Source organism: Taeniopygia guttata, chromosome 5 (genome assembly GCF_048771995.1).
Source record: "Taeniopygia guttata chromosome 5, bTaeGut7.mat, whole genome shotgun sequence".
In the NCBI taxonomy this organism is placed as follows: Eukaryota; Metazoa; Chordata; class Aves; order Passeriformes; family Estrildidae; genus Taeniopygia; species Taeniopygia guttata.
In genome coordinates this window covers 46,561,402-46,588,538 of record NC_133030.1, presented here as the reverse complement: position 1 = coordinate 46,588,538, position 27,137 = coordinate 46,561,402, and the positions used below count along the sequence as shown (strand labels likewise).

At 34.8% G+C, this 27,137-nt stretch overlaps 1 long non-coding RNA gene across 11 annotated transcripts in view; it reads left to right on the top strand.

Moving 5' to 3' along the window:
- LOC115495576 (uncharacterized) overlaps nt 1–27,137 on the top strand; it is a 251,868-nt gene that overhangs the window by 220,996 nt on the left and 3,735 nt on the right. For 6 of the 11 annotated variants that reach the window (XR_012056457.1, XR_012056458.1, XR_012056459.1 and 3 more), the window contains one exon: nt 20,066–20,112. The exons of 2 other annotated variants lie outside the window; for them this stretch is intronic. This is a non-coding gene — a long non-coding RNA (uncharacterized lncRNA). Of the gene's footprint in view, nt 1–12,906; nt 13,186–14,420; nt 15,568–20,065; nt 20,113–21,169; nt 24,183–27,137 lie in introns of those variants that run through there. 3 more of the 11 variants (XR_012056460.1, XR_012056461.1, XR_012056466.1) reach the window with 3 other exon arrangements.

The following is a 27,137-nucleotide window of genomic DNA, read 5'->3' as shown; positions in this document are numbered from 1 at the left end:
ATAAGGTAGTACCTTAGAAATGTAAATATGCATGAATGTGTTCATTGCAAAAATCCAAACGTACTTTTTGGCTTATTTGTACATAGCAATTGAGATTTGTATTTTTATCCAACTGCAATTTATTGCAGTGAAGGTGTAACTATGTTAAATACAAGACCAGAACAGTTCAAAACTAATTTTGCAAAACTTAGCAAATGTTCAGGGGGAAGAATAGGGAACATCTATTCTGATTACTCTTTTTATTAAAACCTGCAATTTGTCTTTGGGAGTGGCCAAACAACTTTGTCATTTCCTGAAACATTTCAGTTAGAGAATTTTTTTTCCACAGAATGCAATTTTTTCCCTTAGAAGTTTTCCATGCTGTGACTGTGTGACTTAATTCAAGTGTTTTGCTCCCTATGCACAAAACAAATATTGTTGACTAAAGCAACTATTCTATGTTGTCCTCATGGGCTAGATTTACAGCAGTGGTTAGCATCTGCCTCACAGAAAGAGACATCTAGATTTCTGTAAGTGGGTTTAGGCATTAGGTATGTCAAAAAATTCTTTCAGCAAAAAATAAAGATTTGCCCCCATGTTGTGTTTTGTCTAGATCCACGGTTTGATCACAGCTATCAACTCTATTTATAACTCTAATATTCCATTTTCTGAGCCATTGCTAATCAACTGAGTGATGACTGTTTTTCATCATCTAACCAACACAGCTAGAACTCATTTATTTTGAGTTTGCAAGAACACTTAGTTTTCATTGAATAAAATATCTTTTTCTGTTTCTATTTGATATTGATGTCAGCCTTTTATGAAAGGCAGCTAGTAATGGATGAGCCCTTATAATCAGGCACATTGCCATCTGTATTCCTGAAACCCACTCCTGGCTGGCAAACCAAATGCAGTGTTTACTTTTTCTTTCTCACAGCACTTCTTAAGATTTTTTGCTGTTATTGCATCATTGCTGACCTTCTACAGAAGATTATTTTCATTCTTTCCATGGCCCTCACCAATTCTTTTTGTTGAGTTTTAACTCTTGTATTTCCTTTCTCCCCAGTTTTGGTAGGTTCTGTGCATTTTTTGACTGGTAGTCATGACCTCTATGCTGATGGTTATGAATGTATGTCAAAGTTTTTCTGAGTCCTTTGTGGTGTCCTTCTTCCATCTATGGCAGCAGAACAAGAGCAGTACACAGTAGACTGGATTATGTTTTCTCAATGCTATAAATTCAGGGTAACATATCTGAGGACATATATTCATCTAGTGTTCAGTGAACATATACTTTTTCTTAGCACTCTCTCATTTCCTAAAGAAAGGCAGTATGTTCCCATACCAACGGTTGTGATGGACATTTTGACATGTAAATAGGTGATCTTTCTTTTAATCCCGCTCATGTCGCTCAATCACTAAGGCTGCTAATTATCATTTTCAATGTTTCCATGGAGTTCAAAAAGCTCTTTTCATCAAAGGAAGCTGAAAACCCAGTATTTAGCTCTGTCCTTTCTTACAATGCATTTTGTGATTTTAGAAACTATTCTGTATGGAACCCACCCTGTTTTCCGTTTTCTCGCCTGGAACATTTTGGTACATATTTCCCAACTTTATTTGTTAACACCTCAGACTATTTGGTCCCATAGGGGTAGAGGTACTATAAATGACTTTGGGTCTGCTGCTCATAATATCAACAGAAACATCCCAACCTATGCAGAATTGTGACCTCATTTGCTAAGTGCTGCATCCACATTAATCATCTCTTCCAAACAGGTAGTGCCCATTAACCCACCAGAAGTTGCTCTGTAATTTCCAAACTTGACCTAGGCATCATTTAGGATTACCACATGGACATATCAGATCTGATATCTGCTAGTCTAGACGTCTCTGTTGACAATACATCATTCTATTGTCAGTGAAATTATATTTAAACCAAAACTTGTATACATTGTAGCAGAGATCATCATTCTTTGCATTGAGGAAGAGCATTTTAAAAATGGTTACATGCAGTGTTTGTGCATTAATCATGAACACCCACTCTTTTCACTTATATGTAAAGAACTGAAAAGCAAATATCACTGAAGGCAGTCGGGCAAAGTCAGTTCTATCGTTCATGGGTTAGACCACAGGGTTCACTGTGGTCCTCACAATGTATCTTTGGAAGATGGTCAAAGGGGAACAAAAGGAAAATTATATCAAAAGTAGCACAGTGGGAAAGAGCTGGGGAATAATGGAAATCACACCACATTCCCCCAGCAGCCCCCCTCCAGTGTATCAGATCAAAGTCTTTCTATTTTGGAACCAAAGCTTCTTTATATTAAATACCAAGAAAGTATGTTTAGATAACATTAAGAGACTGACTTAAACCATAAAAGTCAGGAAATTCAGAATTAAGGCTGACACTCAGTTCTTAAATCACAGAGCAGAAAAAGGCAGGGACGGGGATGGGAAGGTGAACTCAGGCACAGCAGTGTAAAGTGAGGAGGGAAAATGAGACCTATCCTAGCATCTTTCTACCTGTGTCACTGGAAAACTAAAGACTGAGTTTTTAGGGGCTTATTAATGGCCACTATGCCACTGCTTTCCCTTTTATTTTTCCCTGACAGATTGGCCAAGTAAATATATAAAATATATTTTATCATCTCACATCAGCTATGTCCTTTGCAGCTTTCCTAACCAGCCAGGAAAAGAAAAGGTGTTGTGATTAGTCAGCTTTGTTTTCTTTTTCTTCTGAGATTCTTGCTGCTCTTAACCCCACAGGTATTAAGTTATAACTACCCCATTCTGAAAGGTAGCTTTATGGCTTTTTTTTTTTTTTAAATTTAATTTAAACCCCGGTTATCCTTATGGGTTTTCCTATGCAACTTCACCAGGATATGGTTTTTTCTTATTATTTTTTTAACAAATTGTTTTTTTAAAAAGCCGAATATTTACACCCAGAATGTAACTAAGTGACTAAAGAAATCCTTCTATGTAGTCACAAATAGTCTGTATAAACACAGTATGCATAGTGGGAATTATTCATGACAAACCAAAAGAGAATAGTATAAATTCCACAGTGTTTATTCTATATGAGCAAAAATTTATTATTTTACATCAAGAATAAAGTAATTGATTTTAATTTTAAATGCGTTAATGCGTGCTTGATAAGAAACATTTCACCTATGTGTAAGACTAAAAGTGACAACTCTGAAAAGTTTGTTGGTATTACAACTTATTTGCCTTGTGGTTTAATTTCTATTCAAGATTTTCAGATATTTGCTCCTGGTCTGCTGTTATATGCTGGGTGTCAGAAACTACAATTCTTTTATTTTTTAAGATTAGAAAGAACACAGATTGCAATAACTTAAAAAATTAAAGATATTAAGTACTTTTTCAATATACATATATTTATGATAAACCATTAAAAATAAGAAGGTCATCTTCCTCTTATTTGATAAAATTAAATAAAAAATACTGAAATATAAAATTAAAAAATAATCTGAAGGTTATTTTTACATTTAGTCTTCATAATCATAAAGAAATATTAAATAAAATATGATGGGACACACCACTCATTGCATTTGGTTTTGGTTTGCTGGAATAGGAACTGAGTGTTTCAAGGCAGTCTCACAGAGAAACTTGGCTCCTAAAAGTGTTGTGTTATTCAGAAAGAGAAAGTACTAAACAATCTCAGAATTGTTCATCTAGCTTTTGAAATTAAATGCCCCTGGCTGTATTTGATCATCACATTGTTCACACTGAATTAGCACTGGGGTTGTTTTGGGAAGAAGTTGGTGCATTTGGACGCTAATCAGAAAAACTATAATCATGGGCAAGTAGGAATATCATGAACATATCTGTACAGGAAACCTGATTTAAGAGAAAACTAAGCAGGGTAAATATCTAAGCAGGGTAACAATACAGAACACATGAGCAGAACATGACTGTAGAAAGGATGATATTTGCATAGTACATCAATATCTGAGGGAGAGATATAAACTTTTTCACTTTTTCAATTCAGAGAAAGAAATTGATGCAGACAATATTTTGCAAACTGTATTACTTTAATGCTTTTCTTCTGATTTTCTCATCAGATTTGTAATGTCATAATATGAATTAAAAAAGAATAACTAGATTGCATTTCAAAGAAAAAAATTGTTTAAAGCATGAAAAACTCATAATATTATTCCTATTTTCATTCAAACATGTAAAAATGAAATGTGTCTTAAATTTCTAAAACTCCACTTGATTCTTCTTTTGATTTTTTTCTGCTCAATTAAAGAAGTATAGCTTTCCTTTTGTATGGAATACAGATTTAAATTTCAGTCTGTAGCAGGGAAACAGAAATAGATGATAAAATTCTGGCTAGTTGTGCATGGAAAAAGAGCGAAATTTTGCATCACAAAAAACTGTAGCCAATATACCATTGCTTTTTATATTTTTTTTGTTCCATTTCCATTCCATCCAATAAAAATATTTTGTGTATAAAAATTTGATTATACAATGCAATTTATAGGTCTTAAAATCTTTATAGATTTCAGTTCCTATAAAGTTCTAAATACAAAAATATTTGAAAGACATCATTATTTTTACTGGAGACCATTAATAAACAGGCTTATATTGTTATATGATATTGCATAAATAGTAAAAATACCATCTTTTAATCTATTGAATATTAGGAAATATTTTGTGCTGTTACATAAAAATTAACCATATTTTTAGAATTGTTTTTTAAATTTCTAGCCACATGTTTTTTTTTCCATTGAAGGCTATTAAAATTTTTGATAATTAATTAAATTTAATTAAACCACATGAAATTAATTAATTAAACTATATTATATACATGTTATATACTTCACTTTAAATATCTTATCTTCTTTGTGAGGATATATACTGAAGTGTAGAAAAATAATGAGTGCACTGATATAATATAGGGAAGTGTCATAAAGGCTTATATGAAGACAGAGATATATAAACTGGTTAGGATGTCTAAAAATCAGACACTATCTGTAAGACCAATCTATTTTAGCAGTGTGGCTGCCGACCTGGAGGTTTTTTGTGGCTTTTTTTTTTTTTTGAGTTTTTGTTGTCTGGATTTATATATATATATATATATATATATATATATATATATATATATATATATAATTTTTTTAAATTCTACTTTAAAATGGGTTAGATCTGATACAGCTCTGCATTGTGCCAGACAGACAAAACATAAATGATGTTTTGGAGCCAGGGCAGAATTGAACTTCTGTTTCTTTTGGACAGAAGTCATGGCATGTAGACAGAAGCAGATGTGCACTAGCAAATAGGCATATACAAAACTAAACATATTCACACAGGAATGATACTGGCTTCTCCAAATGATATCTGACTGCCATTGTTTAATTATGTCATAGTACACTTGGACACTGCAAAGGTGGTAAATACACAAATCACAAAATTAAAGACATTTTGAGCATAATCTGAAAAATCTTTTTATATTGGTTTATTCCAATTAAAAGTTAAATATAGTCTTATGTAAAGGAAGAAAAAAAAAGTCATTAAAGTGGCCATAAGGTTATCTTTGGTATATTTCACTTAAAAGTGTATAAAAAAAGTTTTTGCTTAAATTCTGGTGCCTGTTTAGATGCTGCTGTCACTATTTTGGAATCTGCACTTTAGAGTTTTCCAGAGTAATTTTTTTGTCCTTTTTTAAATAAGTCAAAGATATCCATCCTACATATGAGCAATCTTGATGATTTATTCCAGTTTTAGATAAGTAATAATGCAAAAATGTAGAGTTCTTAAGATAAAGATTATTGTGGAAATGCTGAGAAACTTTTATCTGCTGCTGAAAAGAAGGATTCTGTAATCAGAAATAGGTTAATTATGCTTTATCCTTTGTTATTATGATTGGCTTCCTCAAGTTAAGACAATAAAGTGAAGCTACCAACATATATGCAATTGCTCTTTACTGCATTAATGCAATTAGCTCTTAATTCTCTCACTAGATCATCTGGATTTGCTTACATTTTTATAGTGATTCAAAGAGATGCCTTTATTATTACTGTATGCACTATACTGTAAACTGTATACAGTTTAATGCATGCTCCATAGAATCTCAGCAGTGAACACCTACAAGTTCCCCTCTCTGTCTCTTCCCTGTGTCTTTATTCAATATCCATGCTCCTAACAACCAAGCACACAGTCTAAGCAGACTCCCAATCTATAGTATATAAACAGTAAATAGATCAAACACTGCTCTGCTATAGCTTGCATACATCCTGGACTCAGCATTCAGCTGATTATGTGAAACATACTTTTTTGTGCTCTCGTTTTTTTGTCTTGGTATATAAACTTGACAATAGCTTTCTGGTAAATACTCTGTCTTATGTCTTTGCTATGGATTTGATCCCATATGCCTTAGCAACACCCTTCTTCACACAAGCTTCTATTAGAAATGAAGAATCAAGAGACCTAGTGAGCACATTACTGAACAAATCAGTTTGGATTGAAAAAACTTGTCCAATATTTTGTAATATCATACACAGTGTATGTAGTATAGTTCTGCATCACAGCAATCAATATTTGGAGAACCTCCTTTTTTTATCTGGGTTTTGTTGTCAGCTTATAGACCCTGCAAATTTAAAATATATCCATTGTATCAAACTAGCTGTGTTTTCCCTGGACTTAAGAGTTTTGAGTACTTGCAATTGTAGCTCTTATATGTAGATGTTGTCTATTGATAGAGTAAAAAAAGATATTGCTGTTATTTGGACTGGTACAGGACTAAGATATATTTGTGCATGCATTCATTGACAAACAGGAAGAGGATTATAAACCCCAAGAAAATCAAAATAGAAGTTTCAGAAAAAAATTGTCTCAAACATTTATTCAGAATAAAAGAGGGCTACAATAATACAATAATTGTACACTTTTATTAAACTTCTTCCTCCTTTGAATATCAGGACAGGGCAGCTAAAATGTGTAAAGTGCCAAGCCAGCCTAGTTATGAATCTAGAGTTGAAAGTAGGAGGCTCTTGGGGACTAAAAGACGTCCTCCACATGTGCAGCAGAACTTTCTTGAAGTCACACACTCCACAATGTTGCTCTTCCAACGTCCTACCTGACGAAATGTCATGCAACCATGCAGATTGCCAAAGCTATATTTCAGAGAAGTTCGCAGTACTTTTCATGAGAAAAAAATTCTTTTTGACGAGAGTATTTTTTCACATAAAAAAAAAAGATTATGTTTTTTCCTGCAATTTCCTGATGAAAATCTACGTGTAGCTAAAGTGGAAAAATCTGTCTTCTATTAATATCAAAGCATCGAGTTTTAGCTGCCTTTTATTTCTGTGGTGTGATTTTCAGATATAAATGATGCTCAGAATTTCCCAAGAACTTAAGAATTATCATGGATCTATCTTGCGCCTTCCCATATATCCAGCAGGGACCAAGACCACATCCTTCAGCCGAATGCCACAAATGATAGCTGTTAGGTATGATTACATCTAGCTATATTCTACAACGTTCATTAAGTTTAAGTCTGATAACTGAATACCATTAATATCTGCACAAGCATCCAATCCAATCTAATAACAATCATGACTTCTGTAGTTTCCTGGGAAGATGTAACAAAACAAACTCTGATTTTGAGTGAAAAATTATTCTTTTAGAGGTTTTGAATTTTACTCTTTTTAATTTTAGTGTGACCTGTTGTTCTTGTATCATAAGCTATTGGCTCCAGCAGCACCTGAGACAGCTCTGAAAACTCTATGCCAAATTCTTTTTCTTATAGTACATATAGTAAACTTGGGATTTACTTAAAATTGTAGTAAGAGGACTTCAGAAGTTTGCATGTCTTTTCTCGAAGAAATATCTCTTCCATTTTGAAAGTGATAATAATTATTCTCATGAGGTGCCACATATCACCTTGTGTCACAAGGAATCATCTTTAGTTTGAACAGCTTGGTATAAAACCACCAGGAAAATAAACCCATATGATACTACAAAGCTAGAAAACAATGGTTCAGAGAATGAAACCTAAATCACCTGGACTAATTCAAGTTTTATACTTTTAGATATGATGCTGAACTAGACCAAAATGCTATCAGTTCCCACAGAAATCACATTCTCATGTATGAATTATTAATAGCAACTGTTGTCAGGCAAGTTCAGAACCATTTCAAAGAGTAGTGAGTGGTTTAGTAGTAAGCCCTCTGGTAGTTACAGTAACAAATAAAGAGGTCATATACTGAACACTAGAATATCTGCAGCAAATGAATATATTAAAATAGATATAGTTTATAAAATATGTTATTAAGAGGTGAAATAAAGAAAAAAGTAAAATAGAAGTGTAAAGGAAAGATTGTAAAACTACATTGGGAGCATAAATAACAGAGTCAATATTATACAAATCTAAGGGGTGACTTTCATTCATTTCAGAGCATTTCCAATTAAAATTTTGCTGGAAAGAAAATCCTTGGCATTAATTAGTTCCTCTAAAAGAAAGATAATCTCCAATAATTAAAGGGTTAGAATTAATCCTTTTTAAAGACAAAACATCCACCTTGTTTGCATCAAATTACTCCTCTGAACATTTTTTAGAGGAAAGAAATTGTTCAATAGGTATGTATTCCACTGAAAATCATCAAACTAAGGAATTTACAAATTCAATTTTCTTTTCAATGACTTGAAATACGCTATATCAGATTATCTTTATTATTATCTACTATAACATACGGTGTAAACAGCTGGTATTTACACTCATGGCTACTGTAAAATTGCTGTGCTGTTGTGTTGGCACTTAGAAATATCAGTTTTCAAGCATTTCTATAACGTCAATATACAGAATGTCATATAGGAGATGCAATTTTTGTTTAGATCAGTACCATGGGAGGTTAATAAACTTTTTCAGTAAGTCTTTGCTCTTCAGTTTTCAGACACCACCCTTGCAAATACTGTGAACTTGCCTCAGTGTGAAATGCAGGAAATGAAACTAAAATTGTGGAAAACTCTGAGCTGCACAAATAAAAATTATTTTCTCTGGTATCATTTCAGCATTGCATTTATTTCTTCTGATTCCCTGTCAGAGGCTACCATATACAGCAACTCCTAAGTCAGATGATAAGTTTAGAGATAAGGTATTAAGATTTGGAAATACAGCTATTACAAGCATGTGTGCTCTCTGGTGAAAAATAATTTTAATAAATTCACTTGAACAGTAAAATGCCAAGTCATGCCTTGAAATTAATTAGAAAGATGATGAGCTGCCTAATTGAGAGACAGAGGTTTTGTATTTTCTTTGCAGATTTTCACAAGTCAGTGAAACACTAGCAGAGAGTAAGATAGCGTATGCATCATCAGATTAGTCTTTGTAAAAAACCTGATAGGATTAATAATAACATTGGGAAAGTTGATAAAGCTGAGGATGATCAGACACTCCTTCCAGACAGGAAGCAGATGTTTCTTGTAAAAAAATAATTGTCATTATTAGATTCTAAAATGACTGTAGCTATTGAAGATTTGATGACATAATAGCCTGAAAAGGATGGGAAGGGTCAGATATTTGAAATTTAGGATGGAAGACATTATCCCTCTATTTTGAACAAAAATAGTGATTTGTGCAAATAAGCTAGGATGGTTTTCTTACTAAGTATTTTTTTCCTTCTTTCTTTCTTTTCTATTTTTCCTTCTTTTCCGTAGTCTTTTAGATGTGTATCTAAATTAATCTGATTATCTAATTAATCTAAACACTATGTGATAATGGGCACAGTTTCCTTTTCAAGCCAAAGAAATGCTTAACTAGACTTTGAATTGGGTGCCGTTATGATTCTTATTACATTAGATTTTGATGAGGTAATGAACAGGTCAAAAAGTAAACTCAGCCCATCCCTCTATGTGCATCTTACCTCAGAATACATCCCACTGATTTCATTTGAATGCCTCTTGGGACTATAGTAGTCCAGTCTGAATGTGCATCAATTAGGAAGATAAAATCCTGGTTCCCAGAACCCTCCTTACATGTGTTATGTATATATTCATTACATAGTCTTTCTTGCTCCTTCTTTCAGTCACGGTGTATTTCCTACACTCACAGGCAAACTCTAAACTCTAAATAGTCCCACTGGAATGCAGAAGTATCTTGGGTAAACTAGTCTCCTTTTCTTTGCCTTCTGAAAATTAAAACAGCAAAGTATGTGTGAAAGCTCCTTAATTCAAGCGTCAAATAGCAGGTCCTGCATTTAAAACATGGCTTGTTTCTTCATCTTTCTTTCTGATTTCCATGTCCTTTCCTGGCAGACATTAATCTCCCTCTCTTTAATATAGAATACTGAAGGAAGGAAGGAAGGGGCACCAATTAAGCCTCTGTTATCTCAGTAAAGACAGGCAATTTCTTCACTAATTGAATTAAAGATTGTGGAGGGCAGCCATTTGTCTTTAATCCAAACTTGTTTCTGTAATAAATAAAACATGTCTCTGATGCTGAAAAGTCACAATCATAAACTTAACTAATATTTGACCTCAAGGAAAGATTATTTTTTCTAACACATGGACAAATGTATTTTCAACAAAGTATATTCAGTAATATCAGCAGCCATGGGCTTGGGATTTGTCTTATGTGCAAGACAATATTTTATTAACAAGAAAGAAGATTACACTAGATGGTAGTATAAACCCTCATAAATGGATAACTTTCTCACTGAGAGAAACAGCAAATGTAATGCCTAAAGGACACCACTGGATAAATAATGTAGTGTGTAAAAACTGAACCTATGCTTTGATACAAACTTTGCATTGTGTTTGGATGCTGGCACATTTGAGGAATTTGAGGGTATAGTTTTGTTTTATGTTACAGCCATACAAAAATGCAAATAAAAATATTTATTTTTTAATTGTTTTATTTTTCCTTTGCATTTTGTTACAAAACTAGATTCACAACTGAGCATGTTCTCTAGCATCCCAAGCCTCCTACACTTTTTTAGTTGCCCATATGGAGGTGTCAGATATAATCTGAAAAATGGGATTAGTATCAGGGTTCACAGTTATTACTCTTATGGCAACTATTTCACAGAAGAGACAGCATGCTTCACTGTGTACCAGTGTGTTATTATCACAGGAGGTGCAGAAAAGAGTATGTTTATGCAGCTTCTAAAGTGATACTTTAACTGTGGGATAGAGTCACCAGCAGTGTTTAAGGAATAAAATAGTCTCCAACCCAGTTAGGTATCCTCTTTTCTTATAATTTTACCAATTTTTAAATCTATTTGCAGAGGTCTAAAACATTTTCCAACAAACCTATAGAGAAACATGATGTAGTCTTTGTCAGAAATAGTAATTTACAAAATATCTCTTTTCACTTTTCATTTCTGTTGACTCCAAGTTAACATGATTCTTAATTTTATGCTCAAGATTCTTAACTTTAATATGTCAACTTGATTATTTAGATTTAACACAGAGTACAAAAGATCATAACTCATTTTTATGAAAACATTGGAATGTAGATTACATGATTCACATTTATTTCAGTGGGCACTAGATGAAACTTTGAGTGATGGATTTTTACCCACATTATGTTAGAAATACCAATTCATTTTATATTTAATTAAATGAGGTGCACATATTTAAAAATAAGTTGAAGACTTCAAATGAAAACTCTACAGATTAGAACTGAATGTTCATACTCTAAATTTTCTTCATGAATATTCAATTGAATGGCACAAACTCCACAAGCTCACAGTTTCCTTGCTTTATAAAGGTCTCTAAAAATAAAGACTTAATTTGATAAAATAACAGTTAGAAGTTTATGCTGGAATAATATTAAAGATGCCAAGAATATTACACTGGTATTTTATTGCAGTAAAGTAGTGGTGATGTAGGCCTAAAAAATTTTAAAGCCTATTGAATTTAATTCACTAAGCAAAAGCTCTAAAAATCTGAAGAAATAACTTCAATACCAAAAGACATGCATAGAAATACACTCAGGCCCTGACAGCTTGCTTGCAAGTCTCTTGCTATGTAGTACACCACTCTTCCTTTTCATGAAGGAATATAGGATGAAACTAGCACTGCAATTAATGAATATACAATGTCTGGCATTTTCAGTATAAGAAAGTTCATTCAAAGAAAGGAAAAAATGAATTCAGAAATGTAAACTAAAAGGGGGGGGGGGGGAAGTATTTTTTAAAAAATGATCCACAGAATACAGTTACTGGAAAACAGGGATTTAATTTCTTAGCCAGTATAAATCAGCACAGCTTCCCTGGCACAAGCAGATCATTTCCAGGGAAGCCAAGAGTTGGGAAAAAAGACAAAAAGGTTATTATGCAGGAAATTAAAGGATTAGAACAATAGAAGATTCAGAAACATCCTTTGTTTTATTGCATACACATCTGTGTTTCTTAAATATATGGGTGTACATTTGAATCCGGATGCAAAATTTAGATTTATTATTTTTTTATAATTTTAGTATTTGGATAACGTAAAAACACATGGTCAAAGTGAAGAACTATCAGTGTTTTTAAAAATGTGGAAAATTCTTGAAGAACACACTTTCTTCTCAGAAAAAGGCAAAGTAGAATAAAAGTTCTTTAAAAAATATCCACCTCTGCACTGAAAAAATAAAGAAATCAAAACATAATCATATGTTGGCAGGAGTAGCACTGTCATATCATTTCCAACTGTTGCACACTTGATCACAATTCTGGTCAGAAAGCCACAGTAGGTTGCTGTTCTGGCAGAGTATGCCCTTTATGTGTCTCAGTGTTCAACAGGAAACTATGATAAGATCAGAGAGTTGATGAGAGTATGAAAGAAAGAATTTCCTACTGTGAAATGCTTACCATTCTCATTGCAGGAAGACAGCTTGGATAAAATAGGCAAGCTACTATTATGTGATTAGTAAATATAACATCAGATTATATCCACTCATTCTGGAACCAATTTTTATTTCTTTCTCAGATGTGATAAATCACAGAATATCCTGAACTGGAATGGACCTGCAAGGACCACTGAAGTCTAACTTCTGGCACTGCCTAGGCCAGCCCAAGGAACCACACCATGAGCTGAGTTCACTGTCCAAATGTTCCTTGAACTCAGACAGACTTGCTGTGACCACTTCCCTGGGGAGCCTGCTTCAGTGCCCAACCACTCTGTGGCTGAAGAACCTTTTCCTAATACCAGCCTAAGCATCCACTGACACAACTTTGGGCCATTTCCTTGGATCACTGAAGAGAAGAGGTCAGTGCCTGCCCCTACTCTTCCCCCCATGAGGAAGTACAGCTGCGGTGGTGTCTCTCCTCAGTCTCCTCTTGACTGAGCAGAACAACTGACCTTATCACTCCTCTTATGACTTCCTCTCTAGGTCCTTCACCACCTTCACCATCTTCCCAATCAACACCTTTGGATACTTTCTATTAGGTTTACATCTCCATTCCAGTGCCCAGAACTGCACACAGGACTCAGACGAGGCCGCAGAGCAGAGGGGGACAATCCCCTCGCTTGCCTGGCTGGTGGTGCTGTGTCTGGTGTCCCCCAGGACACGCTTGGCCCTCCTTGCTCTAGGACACTGCAAACTCATGCCCAACTTGCCATTGACCAGAATCCTCAGGTCCCTTTTCACAGCACTGCTCTCCAACCTCTCATTCCCCAGTCTGTCCGTACATCCAGGGTTGTCCCATTCCAGGTGCAGAATCTGTCACTTGTCTTTGCTAAGCTTATTACAGCTGGTGATTGCCCACACCTCTGATTTGTCCAGGTCTCTCTACCTTCTAAAGAGTCAACAGCTTTTCCAAATTTTCTGTGATCTGTAAACTTAGAAACACTTCAAGTCTTTCATCCAGGTCATTAAAAGAAGGTGTTGAAGCCCTGAGATGGAGCTCTGCATAACCCCACTAGTGACAAGTGCTAGCCTGATGTAACTCCATTTATTTTAACACTTTGTGCCAGTTGTACACCCATTACATTATGTACTTATCCAAGAAATGCCTGTTTTCTCAAGTATGTGAATCCAATAGAGGTAACAAATCAAAAAAATCTAAGAAGCCTCTCAATCTGACTGCAGTGCCCCTTACACTTCTTAAGTGATCTGTTTCCAGTTATTACACTTAAATCTCTCATTTAGTTAGAAATCAGTATTCTTCATTTTAATGCAAACATGTATGCAGAGATGTTAATCTTCAGTATTCTTTCTTCTCTGAAATTACTGAAGTACATTTGGCATGACAGCCTTATAATGTCTGTGTGTTGGTGGTACCAACAATAAAACATTTATGAATATGGGTACTTCTGTTCTCTGCAGCTCCAGGATATACTTGTTAGGAAATAATTGCAGACCTTGCACAGGTTTTATTGTGCTCTTATTTATTCTCACACAAACTATTGGTATTGAAACATTTGCTGTTCTTTTTTTTTCTGTACAATTATTGTCTGAAAATACTTACAAGTTTTATCTGTCTTATCTGTGATAATCCCAGGAGGAATGCAGAAACTGAGAGCAACTGCCACCCCACTGGTCTTCAACATCCTCATGAGGGAAGTGGAGGGGCAAGTATGACCTCTGCTTTCATGACCACTGACACAGCTCAAGGAAATGGCATGAGGCTGAGTCATGGTATAGGCTGGATATCAGAAAAAAGTGTTTCCTCCAGAGGATGGCTAAGCACTAGAATTGGCTCCTCAGGGAAGTGACCGCAGCACCAACCCTGACAGAGTTCAAGAAGAGTTTGGACTGTCGGAGTCCAGAACATTCCTCTGGCTGCCCTGGATGTCTCGAGACCCTGGCAGGGGGCTCAGACACCTTGGCAAGAAGTCAAAAACACTTGTGGCTTCAATTTTAACCTGTGGGAGAGGCTGCTGACTCTATATGAGGAATTATAGCCAAAAGGGTTTGAGTAGTGTAGTAGGTGAATTGAAACAGGGTGGGCAAATAGAATTTTGGGGATTTTAGAATATAATTCAGGGGTACAAGATGGAGGAATCTGGGCATGTCTTAGCCTTTTTCTCCTTCTTCTTGTCCTCCATGTCTTGGTATGTTAGTGACACTTTTCTATTGGTTTAGGATAGGGACACACTGTCCAACATAGATCTTACGTATTGGTACGGGAACTGTAAACATGGCACATGTAGTTTTGAGTATATAATGTGGGAGACACCCGGGACTTGGCAGAGACTGCTATGGCTTCTGTACTAGCTGGGCCTTGGCAGGTCAGAGAGAAACTATCATAGATAAGAAAAAATAAACAACCTTGAAAACCCAACTCCATACATTCCAAACCTCTTCTTCAGCTGCCAGGCTAGGGGGAAAAGGACTTTCACACTGCTGGGGTCTTGCCAGCTGGCCCCGACATTGGACAATCTCTCAGGCCCATGTTGTGACTCGAAGTGTCCTTCACAGGCACAGAATTTGCACTCAATGATCCTGATGGGTCCCTTCCAACTCATATTCTATGATTCTGTGATTCTACATGCCATGCTCAGTGTTTCATCACTCTTTCTGGCCCTTGGCTCCACCATTCTTGGATCCATATTGACTCAGATACAAAATGAGATGCAAAATATCCTTGTTCAGTTCTGTGGACTATCTGAAATATCCTGTCGACAAGCAGTTAAATTCTTTTCTCAGTAAGTGAGATGAGGGCCCAAAGACTTTCAGCCTATGGATAAAATTATTAAAACAAGAATCCTATTTGCAGAGAGAATATTTTATCCAGTATATTGAAATCCATATATTGTGAGGGCATAGTTGTGATGTACTGTACTGGATTCAGAATATAGATCTTCAGAACACTTAGAAGGATATATTAAGCAGGTTGAAGTTAATCTCATGGTGACAACAAACAACACTGATAAAGTGGAAGATTTATTCCTGGCTAGTATTTGCACCTGGAACTCAACCCCTAAGTCTAGTCTACCTTTTAAATATAGGTACTGTAGATGAATCTATTGGTATGAAGCCATAGAATTCCACCAAAATCCCATTTTAGGAAAACAAAGTAGGAATTCTGCATATAATTTCTGATGCCTGTTCATCTGGTGATGTGCTAAGTTGGTCTCTGCTATCTTTTCATATTGTCTCTGCAGACAGTTAAAAAAAAAATTGATTCAGTGCTGTTTTCTGTGAAACATCCAGTTTAAATTATTTCCAACCTTGATGCTACTGTGATAAAATTCTTTGTTGCTTTTTTGTGGTTTTTGCTTAGAACATGATGCTCCCACATTTGGTGAGGCTTTGCCAAAGCCACATGTGTCTGTTGGCATGTCAGATAGTAGAAAATAGAAAGATACATCAATCAAAAGAATTGAGAAAAGTGACTTATGTTGAAGATTTTCAGTTTGTTTCCATTTTCATTTTGATCTAAGCTAGACTACTTAGTGTAGTGTTCTGGCCCACTGGATGCTGTTTGATCACTTGGACTACATTCAATATATTCTTGTGTGTGCTTGGAGATTTGCTTGTTTGCCAAATGCATCACTACAGCCTATTAGACCTTGAACTCGTGCTGGGCACAGCAACGTGGCCTGACAGTGCCTGTTGATGAGTGCAATGTACGTGCTGCACATGTATATTAAAGTTAGGTACTTACTATTTATTCACCCTTAATTTTCTTTCCCTAATGCATTTCTTACATCATGCAGTGCAATGGAAACATATGTCCAACTTGTAGCAGCAGTTACAAGAAATCAAGTGAAGTCAGACCGTATTTTTTAAATAATGAAGGATACAATAACAATATTATAAACAAATTACACAAATCAGTGTTCCAGCAGTATCTCGAATATATCATTCTCTATGACTTTTATGTCTGAAGGCAGGTATGAAGCTGCTTATATTTGTCACACTTTTATTACCTCTGTTGTACCTTTTTATTATCACAACCCCAATTAACTAAGAAGTAGGAACAATTTTTTTTTTCTAAATGAAGAAAAATCTGGATATAAAAATATTTTCAGTATTAAGACAATGAAAGTGTTTGTCTATAGCTATAAAGAAAGGGAATGACTAAAAAATTCACTAGCAGTGGCTGTGAAAACATATGTAAGCAAAGCTGAGATTCAGCTCTTTCTAAATTCATACAGTTTCTACTTTTACACAGCCAGAAATATCAAAGATCTAATGCAATCTACTGAAAGAATAATATTCTCTCATGTCATACTAAAAGCAAAGCTGAGTTTTGCTTTCATACAACCATAATCCAAGCTGCAAAACATTTCAAACACAGGGATAAAAGACAATTCCTGTCATTATTAACTTGGTTTTTATGCATAAAACTAGTCATAAAAGGAAGATAAATTAAAAAAAAAATCTCTGAGATAATATTTTTTAAATCAATCTTCAGTAGGAATGAGTACATCACCAAATGGATACCAAAAATTTTCACAAGCATCATGATGTAGAATTTTAAGGGGACAGATGAAGGATGGAATCAGTTAGCTGCTCTGAAAATATTTCTGAGAAACTCCTCCCATGTCTGAGAGGTACATGAAGCTTTTTTGAAAATTCAGCAAATAGTGGTACATCCTTCTGAGGTATGAGATTATATTTTATCATAAATAAGGTACAGTAGCTGAGTATTTCAAGGTTGTTAAGGTCCTTGAAAATGAAGGAAACTGGATTATACTTGATTGTAAAAAGATTATGAAGTAGAAGTAGCTGATGGAAAAATTTTAAAAGGGAGGGCAAAATCCAGGGAAAAGTAAATGGATAAGTAGGGCAGGACTTATCAGTGGGTGTCAAAACGGAGAAAACATTGTTTTAACTGAAAAGCAGTATAAAAGGATATAGACAAGGTCTTTAGCTCTATAATTTGCAAAAAACTACACCTTAAACAAGTGCAAACAAAAAAAAAAAAAAAAAAAAAGAGCTTTGAAGAGCCAGAGTGATATCAAAGACAAAAAATGGCACTAAAGTGAGCTGCTGTCAGGGCACTGTATTAGCAGCTCTTCAGAGCCCCTGCTGGGATTGTTACCAAGGGATGATGTAATGGGAGTGAATTTCACTTGTCAGGTAAGAAAGTTGTACTGAAACAATAAGCAGGGGAAAGCTAATTTGACTGCGAATTGTTCTTGTGCATCACATTTTCTGTAGAAAAAGGCCCTGGAAGAACAAAAGCAAGGAATTGGAAAGGGAGGATGGAAGGAAAAGGAACACTTGCTGTTCTTTAAAAGGATAATTTTTTTACATAGGTGAAGAGTGACCAGGAAAGGAGAGAGTCAAGAAATAAAAATAATGCTAGTACTCAGGAAGACCCTGCTTAATAGCACTGAAGGAAGTTGATCAATCAAGGAGTATAAAAGGGGTACAATTGAGCTGAATTTGGCTAGGTTTCAAAATTGTAGGAAGAGTATTTTTTTGTCAGCTTAATAACTAATTACATAGCTTTAGTCCCTCTTAAATTCTATTGCTCTTACTGTTTTTAGTAACAAACCTTGAATGCATAACTGAAAGGAAATATAGTTGCCATAAAGAGTTTTTAGAACTTAATATTAGTAGTTTTGTTTTGGTTAACTTTCTATTTCTAAGCTCATTCCCCTCTTGGGATAATTAATTATCATACAATATTTCACAATAAAACCAGAATTGTGGGAGGAGGTGTGACTGATGGCCCCCCTGCTCTGCCTTGGGAGGCAACAGACATTTAGTTTCCCACCTCCCCCGGTTGTCAGTTATTTGTTATCCCTTCCCCCTGTTCCTGTCAGTCATTATGTACTCCTTCCCCTGGTTCTAGAAAGTTCTAAGTTCTTTGTGTCCCCATTGGTTCTCCCCCCGAAACCACTCCTCCCCTCTATCCCAGTTGGCTGTTGCCCTGTCGCTCTTCCCTGACTCCACTCTCAAGCCCTCACCTGGTTGGATGTTTCGTACCCTGACCCTCCTTCCTGGTTGCTGTTATAATCCCTGCCCCGCCCCTGGTTCGGGGCTCTCGGAGCTGGCTACCCCACCAAGCGGTTGTTTCCGTTCGTCCCCCACCTCGCTCTCCTTCACCTGAACCCTTGGGAATAAAGCCACCTGTGAGTCACCTGCCTTCGGTGGAAGCTCGTTATTTCTCCAACCATCGAGGCGCCTGCGGACCGGATCCTGTAGTTATCCGCAGTGATCCAGGACCCTAGCGCCTCACAGAATTTTTCTTGCATCATTTTTTTAATAGGTGTTTGAAAATAGGGATTTGAATTTGGGACTCTTGATTTCAGAAAAATGCAGTTCAGTTGGACACAATGAAGTTAACTGTCTTTTTGCACTTTAATTTTTCTATGATTTTATGAAATTTGCATTTTAATATTTTAGAATAATATCCAAAAATTATACAAAATAGACAGAAAATACTTTCTGATGCCTTTGGAGTAGTGGGTCCACAGCAGACTAATAATGCTACCACTTTCTTTTAAGTTAGCAAAATCTCATCTTTAGCAAAAGCTCTGGAGGATTGATCTATAACTGACTATCACCTATAGCTAAGTGACTATTCAAGAAGGATATCTGAAACATAAGATGAAATTTTTCAGCAGAATTTTTAGGAAAAGGCAGTCTTTTGGACAAGAAGATCCCACAGAAAAATATACTTCCCTGGCTATATCAGCTTTTATTTCATATGCAATCCAATAAGCATCCAGAAATAGGCAGAAATCTTTAGAATCAAAACAAAGCAAAACAAAATAAAGCAATAAAACTTTAATGCAGTGCTAAAGTACTAGAAATGCAGAGATACTTTTATAGTACCAGCTCCTAGGGTTTTCTTGTGGGATTTTTTTTTGCATTACCGCCTAAGCAAAAAGTCACAATACAAACTTCTGCAGATTTGTAGATACAAGTTTCTGAAAATTTATGTGCCTAGAGTGTAATTTTAGTAGAATTTTCAGTAGGACTGATAATCCTCAATTCAGTGGTAGTCTGGCCTTTGAGCTACGGAATTATCTCTATTAATTACCTTCAAAATCTGGCCCATGGTGTTTTCCTTGGTTACAGATTTCATAACTGCTGTGTTTGTTGTCTCAAAACCCAAAATACTGTAATTTTTAATGCATTTAAAAATGCATTTAATGCATTTCATTTCTGTATTTCAATGCTACTGAAATACAGCAGCTAACCCAGAGTACATATGCTCATTTTTTATTTTATTTTTTCCAGAAAGAAACAACTCTGTGATTCTTCATCTGTTGCCTTTTGATTTCCAGGTAAAAATGACTATGAGACATGCAAATGTTTGAGTACTACGTGTATTGACATCAATCCCTCTCAGACATTGTACAAGCAAAGATTATTCTTTTAATTTTCCCTTTGGATCCTCTGGTCCAGTGGAAAGTGACTTGGCCTATGGCAGGAGGGTTGGAAGTAGGTGATCTTTAAGGTTCTTTCCAACCAATCACATTCTATGATTTTACTAAAATTCCACCGTAAAATGGCCAGTTTTGACCAATTCTATATTTCTTTTTCTATAGAAATATTGCCCCTCTAAGGAAAACCATATTGGGATCAACAGTTCTTCATGTATCACTTTATCTTTCAGCTGTCCCTCCAGCTGGCAATGATTTCTTTTCTGTGCCACTTTGAAGTGCAAATTTTTGATGTTAAAAAGCAACTACAAACGTGCTTCTCACATGGCAGCTGTTATCTTCTGAGTTAAAGTTTGATCCTGGGCAGGCTGTCATGTTCAATTCCAAAACAAAAATCACACTTCTTGAAAAGAAATGCTAAATCTACTAATTGCAGCTAAATACTTGCTGAATGCCAACTCTATTAAACAGTTTCTGTAATTCAGGCACTATTTAGCTGAGGAAAAACCAAGTGCAACAGTATAGATATAACTTGTTAAAGTGGCAACTTCAGGTGAGTTTCCAGAGAGATGTTACAGAGACAATATTGGATACAACTTGAGTGAACCTTACTGCTTGGTAGAGGTATTTAATCTATTATATTAGAGTAATATTAGAGCTATAAAATGTTTGCAAGAACATAAAATGCTGCATTAAATTAGGAAAAAAAGGACACTAGGTAAAATTCTAGAAGGAAATATATATAAAAAACCCCAAACAAAAACAAAACCCAAACCACTGACTTTTTAAGCTCTAAAACAGTTCTAAGAAGTGCAAACAAACATGACAATTCCATCTGCATTTCCAGAGATTCTTTAACATCTCTTGCTCTTATTTTGTCAAATCATTGTCAGGTTCAGCTTTGAGTTTCTAATTACAACTAGTCAATGTGTGGTATTTTTCCTTTTTCCTGTGTTAGTTGCTGTGGACTGGAATGATTGCACTGAAGTGTCTAAGGAACAGAAGAAATGGAAGATTTCCAGATTCCCTGGCAGTCAGCTTTTTTTTTTTTTTCTTTTTTAATTGCCATTGTTTAGAAACATTCTTTCTTAATAGACTAGGGCAGTTGAACTAAATGGAAATGCAATAGGAAGAAAGAGGCGACAAGCTTCACTCAAAGAGAAGTTTTAAATGTGATTTATCTGAGCAGCAAGTATCATGGCCCAATGCACTACCTGCAATGCTAGTGCAACTCTATGGATCTTTAAATATAGACTACATTTGTGTCTATTGTTTTTTTCTCCATTCTTTTTGAGGACCTCTGTAATAGTACTCTCACATTGTGATTAACCCTTTCTCCTGCTTGTGCCCTTTCCTGAATTCTAAATAACCCATGAAGAGATAATCAGTGTCCTGATTAGAAGATAAACAGATTTATGTATAAGAGTTGGACCAATGTCAGTTGCAATTAAGAAAAACACAAATTGCCATCTCATTTAAAATTTTTGAATTGTTATCTGAAAATTACTCTCCTCAAATAGTCTTTAAATATCACAGAATCACATAATAGCTGGGGTTGGAAAGTATGTTGGGCAATTATCTATTTCAACTCCCCTGCTAAAGCAGGTTCACCTAGACTAGATGGCACAGAATCATGACCAAGTAGATTTAAAAAATCTTCAGAGAAAAGTTAGTTTCCATAGTTATTTCTAAAATCTGACCCAAGTGAATTCACTTCATCTATCTATCTATCTATCTATCTATCTATCTATCTATCTATGTATCTATCTATCATCTATCTATCTATATATCTATCTGTCTGTCTATCTGTCTATCTATTTATCATCTATCATCTATCAATCCATCATCTATCAATCAAGCTATCATCTGTCTATCTATCTATCATCTATCTATCATCTATCTATCATCTATCTATCAATCTAGCTATCATCTATCTATCTATCTATCTACTATCTATCTATCTATCTATCTATCTATCTATCTATCTATCTATCTTATCTATTTAATATTTGTGAAATTTTACAATGGCTTCTTTGACATTTTGAAGTCTGAACAACTTTAGCTCTGCAAAGGAGCATTTTATTAATGTTGATTCAGAGTCAGCCACAGATGAAGGTTCAGTTCAGAACTGCGTTACTGTAGCAAGAGGTTAGCCCAGTCCCAGGCTTTATCAGTCTTCTCTCTTAAAGTTATGTGCTTTCATAAACCTGGAAAAGAGACAAAACTCTTGTTAAAAATGAATGCAAGAGGGAATACCGTGCATTTTCCCTTTGGTTCACTGGTATTTTTTTGTGATATTTTCTTCTGTTAGAAGGATAAAGAATTAAATAAAATTTATTGTGAGATTTTTCTAATGATTTTAGCTTAATTTTGAGACATTTACCTTGAGAAATATTAGAAATGTTGCACATTGTATTACAATCCTCTGTATATTTCCCCATTTTTTTTCCTATGTACCTGAAATAGGACATTATAAAAAAGACAAAGAAAAATGAAAAGAAGGAATCTATATATCTCTATATAAGGGGTTACACACAGGGTACTTGGGGGTACCAAGGTTATACTGGTACTTGGAAGAAGTGAGAGTAACACTGGAATGTTACGAAAATATGGAAATAAAGGAAGGTCAAAGGAACTGTTTTAGTCTTAGATGGAGTAAAGTCAAGTCATAGCAAGGGTCATAGCAAAGATCTTTTTTTCTGCAGTTGGGCTCTATTTTATCTTACTGCACTATGTATATTTCAATGTTAAAACATTGTCTCAGATGGCTCAGGAATATAAATCCTAAAATTAATCTTTCTGTGATAAAGAGTTGCCAATGATATTATGTATGTATATGTTGAAGGCTGGTCAAATGTTTTACCACCAGGGATGTCTTTTTCCCGGCAGGATTTAAGTAATATTAATGGAGCAAGATAAATACTTCAGTGTCCTATAACATGCTCTGGTGAAACTATTTAGGCTGCCAAACCAGTGCTGAATATGTGGGAAATATGTGTGTTTTTGAAAGCAATACACAAAAGTAATCAAGAACAATGAATGTCCTTAGTTATATGCAGCTGGGGTGTGTGTGAATAAGCATGAACATTCTGTAAGACCAAGGAGAAGTCCTTGTTTTTCTTCTCCCATATCATTAGCTGGGCAGGCTCTGCTCCAAATTGTCAGATTTCATCAAACATTACAGCTTCAATAATGGCAAAGTTCATTAGAAGGATATCTCACCAGACTAATATAGGAGCCCCTTCTTCAGCAGATTTTTTTCTTTGCTGATCAGGAAATGGATGCCCCTGTAGAACAACTTTCAGGGATTAGCCTAATTGGCAAAGGGAAGAAGTCTGGAAGAGTCAAGATATGTCTAATTACTTATTAATAGCAGTAGACAGCAGGAATTCTTGTTTGCAGGACATATTCTCATTCTAGCTAAGAAAAGATTTTTTGGCAAATACATTTTTTTCTCAAAATATCTATTGACATTCTTGTTATAAAATAAAGAAAAATGCTAACATTGCTTTTCAAAACACTTGTCTGGTATATGTTTGAAGTTAAGATAGTAGCTGCTTTTCAGGGCTCAGCTAAAACAAATATTGCATTTTTTATTAAGTTTATTCCCTGTGTATATTTATGCATTCATATAGAAGCTAAAAAAATAGTACATAATAAATACCTTAGCTGGAAATAGTACAGTTTGGAATTAAATCAATACATGTTCATTTTGATCCCACAGGTAAATTAATTAGTTAACTTCAGGAGAGTAGTAAATAATTTTATTTCATACAAAACAAGGAAATATTTATATATCACATAATAAGATCTAAACGTTATGAAAATGCTGTAAAAAATCTCATCTATGTTATCAGGTATATGGATGTGGAAATTATATCTACTTGGTATTATGAACAAAAGTGTGGCAATAAAGATCCAATTCAGCTTTTAAATAGCTGAAAACTGTCAGAATAAAGCCTATTACCTTATGCTTGATGTGGATATGATATTCTTTGATGTTTACATCTTCTGCATTTATCTAAGGATTGTATACTCAATATAAAATGAAGTTAACAGCAAAATAAGCTCTGAGTACTTCTGCAACAGGGAGGCATTTGAACATTTTACCTCTCTGCTGGAACTTCTTAAAATTTTGTAAGATCAGGATTTTGCCTAAAATATAAACATCTTGACCAAAATGGTAAACAAGACAGAGATAAAAAGCCTTAGGGGAAGGAAAGGAAGGAATAAGACTGTGATAATGACACCAGCCTTCTGAGAAATATGATGTCTAGAAATCCCACCTTCATATTCTTCTCTTAAAGGAGGGAAAATGCTTGCCATTATATTAGAAGGTCAGATTAGTGAATAGGTAGTTCAGATTTTCATTGATCTTCCTTAAATATTTAATGCATGCACACATCTGTGTATACAAACCCACAAATTTCTGTTACAGAAACAATTTCATGAGCATTAATTTTTTTGGGAATATGTGTGATAAACCACTTCACATCAGTCCATGTCTAATGAACTGATTCTGTTTTTCTTGGGTATAACTGCTCAGTCAACTGCCAACCCCCTAAAACATCATACCTCTTTATTTTGCCATCTTTCCTGTCACAAGTGCATATTTTTGAATAACTAACATAAAGACATATACACATATGTACATATATAGGTATGTGTGTAACCATAGAATATTTTAGGAAGCTATAAGTATTTCATGTCAGTATTTCATATCAGTCTTTTAAAACACTGCCTTCATAACAGTAGGAAGATCCCAAATCAAGAACATCTGACTAAATCTGTAAACAATTTGGTCGCCTGCAAATTTTCAATGTTTTCAATTTGTAGTATCCAGTAACAGTGTCTGTCTTATGTAACACACATAAAAAAGTTTAAAAAAATAAATTCAAAGTTAACAGTTACATTTACAAATTATAATAACTTGTAAGAATTTTTCAATATGAGGGAAAATGAAGCAATACATCAAATAAACCAGAATAAATAAGGATCATGGCCAAAAATATCATAAAATTAGACTGATCCTAGGAAAAGCTCAGGTCATACAAAATCTGACATGCAATGATCTGGAAAAAAGATAATATTTAATGATAAAAGTAGTTGGGAAACAGACATACTAAAACAGAGCATGATTTAAATGTAAGGTCAAATGTACAGAAATTTATCATGAGATACATTTTCAGTGAGGAAAAATAAAACAACAAATATTACATTCAACCAACGTTACTTTCAAAAGTGTGAGAGAATTTCAAGTGAAAATGCTGCACAAGTCAAAAAGGGTTAATATTAAGGGATAATATTAAGGGATAATATTAATATTAATATAATATTAAGTACTGATGAAAATCAAGCAACACCAAGTTAAATCTAACTTTTGTTTTTGAATATAGCATCAGGATTTGTGCCACCAGACTTACAAGTATAGTTGAAGAATATATCTTTCTGAGAAACTATAATAGAAGGTGTTCTAGTATATAAAAAAATGCATTTGTAAAATAATATCTTTCTGGATAGTCTTCATGATAGAGAATTTAAAAGGTACATAGTAAAAGTTATGCTTAAGCATTAAAAATTTATAATAAAAAGAGAAAAGAAAAAAACAAAGGGGAAGATTCAAAAATATATTCTCTGGTATTTGATGAAGAATGACACAACTGCCGTGCTTCTGCAATAAACACAGAAGCTTTAGAGCTTACAGTTTGGAATCCATTAGAAATGTTGAAATATTTCACCTTGAAACATCTGTATTAATTCTCTTCCTCCACTCCCCCTTCTTCCCAAATGCATTAAAAATTCAAGAAGTTTGAAAGCAGTATTCTTGTGGCTGTGCAAAAGCTTTTATTGGCAGCTTTTGTATTTTCTATTTAGCAAATGGATTTTTAAAATCTTAATGAACTCTGGATTTGTGACCCACCGCATTTTTTTTCTGCTAATGAAACAAACCATCTGGACAACACTTCTGTGGGTTTATTTGTATTTATTTAAATTAACAGCAGTGTATGTCATTTTCAACCATAACAAACTCTTTCCATTCAGGTGAATTCTCTGAAGTCTTTAAATTTTATGGCTTGAAGCATTAAAGCTATAGTGAGCACGTTGAAACAATTACACTGAAGTAAAGATGATCATAAAACCAAGACTGTGTGCCTCTCATGTGAAAAGCACTCCTGGAAAGAGAAGAAGAAAGGATAAGAAAGAGGAGAAGAGAGAGAGAAAGAAACAGAAAGATGCTGGCCAAGGCATATGGGGACCAAAATGTGCTACTATTTGCAACTGAGAGGAGTGCAATTTGGGAATACTTTGATGACTTTTTACTTAGAATGAGGGTAGTGACACAGAATTAAGAACTGGTAAGGTAGTGCTGTGGGTACTTCTGCCCTTTATTTAATCTTCAGTTGTGCCACATTCTGAAAGGTTTCTGTATGTTAAGCACAGGGATTTAGTACCCCCTTTCATATTATCTTGGTTTAAAAGAAAAATGTCTGCCAAGGAAGGTGGAAGCCTTCCTGGGGTGAAAAGACAACAACAAAAGTTCTCTCCAAATTATCATGACTTCAAAAATCACGGCACTTCCAGGCAAAAATATGGGAAAAGGGAAAGCAGTTATTTAATAGAATATGTATGTCTATGTAACAGGAAAAAACAAACAACAAAACAAATGAACAGCAATAACAAACCCCCCCCCCCCAAAAAAAAAAAATTAAAAAAAACCACAAAGAAAAAAAAAACCCACCAAAAAATACTGTAAGTTTCCCACCTGTTAAGCAGTCCACAGCTGGCAGGAGGCGCTGTTGGCTCAGCGAGGCAGAGAGGATGCAGTGATTCCCTCCCTGTTTCAGGAATAGTTATTCTTAAAAGGGAGCAGGAAAGTAAAACACCTTCCAACGCAGGGTTAAGCTCCACTCTTGTGCAGATGAGCA